We start from the raw sequence: 2,546 nt of genomic DNA, 5'->3' as shown, positions 1-2,546 counted from the left end.
GCATTTACAGCCACATCTCTATGCTAATTTTGGTTGCATGGTCAGTGCAACCAAGCCAGTACTTTTCCTTCTTTCTTTCAGCAAGCTCCTCCACTTCAAAGCCCATCACACACTTGCTGGGATCAAACATACCACCATCCGCTCAGGCTCAGCAAAGCTGGTTGTGCCCTACTGAGCCACCTCAGCCACTTTCTTTCCCTCCAACAGTCAACGTGACTTTCCAGGCAGAAGTGTCCCTCTGTCCTAAAAGTGTTTGTAAAACCACCACCAGAGTTGCCTTGGAGAAGGGTGTGGAGCCCTTCAGGCAGTGACATCCAGAAAGGACACAGTCCTCATTTGATCTCAAAGAACACACAACATACACACTCCCATGGGTACACTATAAAAGGGGGAAACATTTTTGTTTTCCAACTCAGACCAAGAGCTCATAAAATGCAATGTCTCATCTGGGGCCGGAAGTGATTTCTCATGTCTTTCCTTGGTGATCCTCAGATAGCTGCAGTTGTAAAACTTGGGCCTGATTCTGACAGTGGAAGTGACACACACTGGCCTCTTCTCTGTCTATGCAGAGGGAAGCCTATTTTTGGGATGTGAATGGAAGACAGGACAGTGTCAAGGGCTTGTTTCCCTCTGTATGTCCCTCTAACAGTTTCTGGAAGAACGGACCAGAAGACAGGTGACAGCCACTCTGTAGGCCTTCTCTCTGCCAGGTTGCTGTTTCACCTGGCTATGATGTCTACTGGACCCAACTCAGTGGTGCCCCTCCACCCTTCCCCCCCTCACACACAGGAGCAGGCGCGGCCTTCCTCTCCTCTAAGCCTCTCCCCTGAGGATTTGGTCATGCTACCCTAAGAATGCCAACCCTTAGTCACTGTCACCACACTTCCAGACAGCATAGACTACATCAGAAACAGAAGCAACGGGGAACACACAGTGTGATTTCAAATATTGTCTTCCACGGGAAACTTGAAAGGAAGCTGTGCTTGCTTTGAAAGAATCAAAGAGGAGTTTGCCCTTGGACTGTCCCAGGAAGCAGCTGTCCCTGGGGAAGAGGAGGGCCTGGAAAGGCCGGGCCAGCCTCTCTGCCTTCCTTGGCAGGGTCGCTACTTGTGCTTCCCCACCTGTTCATATGAGGGCGGGGCATGTTGTAGTAAGAGGGAGGGGGTAGATAGGTCATGCCTCCCTGGGGTGTATTGGGTTGGACTTGGAAAGCCATTACCATGGTGTTCCCAACAGGATTCATTCCCAGTCCTTCAGGATAGGTGTAATATGGTGGCACCGACTGCTGGGTCCCTGCAGCAGGGTTTGGGGGCTGAATGGTGTAGGACGCGTTGCACTGGTGCTCCTGGATCAGTGGTGGCGGGTACATGCACCTGCGGATGAAGCAGCTCACTCCACAGCAGACGAGCACCCCCATCATCAGGAGGAACCCAAAGTATCACAACCTCCGCATGGAGAAGGCCCTCACACAGCACCCGGTGCTGCAGCAGTCCTCATGGGAAGGGCACGTGTAATATGTTGGCGAGAATTCTTCAAAATGCCAGCAATGTTTTTCGGCTTCTGAGCACTCCACCAGCAGCCCAACCAGCAGTGCCGCAGCCCTCCTGGGAAGCCGGCTCATGACTCCCAAGTCCTGTTCTGGAGCCCACTTCAGGGTTGAAGCTCCAGTTAGGGCCCTGCCCTGCATGGTGGGGCGTGCAGGTGGACAACAGCCCCACACGGTGGGCGGACAGGTGGACAACAGTCCCTGGTCCACGCGCCAGAGGGCGGGAGCCAGGTCTCAGCCACGAGCTCCGATCACCTCTTGCTCATTTTCTAACTGAATTATTTTTAGTATTTAGTTTCGAGAGTTCTTTTTGCACATATGTGAGAGCTCTTTGTCACATATGTGGCTTGTAATTATTTTCTCTCCTTCTGTAGCTTGTTTTTTCATTCTCTTAATTAGGATTCTTCATAAAGAAAACTTTTTAAAATTTTATTGAAGTCCAACTTAATCAGTTTTTACTTTTAAGGGTCATAATTTAGGGAACAAGGCTTTGTTTAGCCTTGTATCCCAAAGAGTTCTGTCTAACTAAAGGAATAATTTTAAGTTTTACATCCATGGCCCATGTGAGTTAAACTTTGTAAAAAGTTGAAATTATTTTAATTCAAGTAAAATCAAGGTCTCAGTCATTTCTATTCATAGTGCTTTAAGTCACTGATGACCTGATATCAAAGCAGGATCAATAGAGAGTTTCTGTATGAGGAGTTGCTGGGTCTGATGTGGCTACTGATTTAATATAAACATTCAATCAACTAGGTGTCCTGATTAACATTTCAAACTTTGGTTGCTGAATGTCTTTTGAAAATGTCAATCTTGGTTTGCATTGTAATTGACCTTCTTGACTTTAGATTTTGTAGGAGTGAAAATTATTCTGAGGGTTGGTGATCTGTTTTATGGCATTATGGGAGAATAGAAGGTCAAAGATTAGGCTGCATGAGTTACTGCTTACACTGGGGAAGTTTACTGGAAGTTCTCTATCCACTTACTGTGGTACCAGAGGAAG

General features: G+C 47.7%; 1 pseudogene; it reads right to left on the bottom strand.

The window, feature by feature from the left end:
• Window positions 1–1,103: 1,103 nt before the first annotated feature.
• Window positions 1,104–1,621, bottom strand: LOC141418205 (WW domain binding protein VOPP1 pseudogene; annotated as a pseudogene).
• Window positions 1,622–2,546: the final 925 nt, after the last annotated feature.

The sequence above is a fragment of the Castor canadensis genome, chromosome 16 (assembly GCF_047511655.1).
Source record: "Castor canadensis chromosome 16, mCasCan1.hap1v2, whole genome shotgun sequence".
NCBI lineage: Eukaryota > Metazoa > Chordata > Mammalia > Rodentia > Castoridae > Castor > Castor canadensis.
Note: the sequence above shows the minus strand (reverse complement) of the source record. Positions and strands in the feature narration are given on the sequence as shown.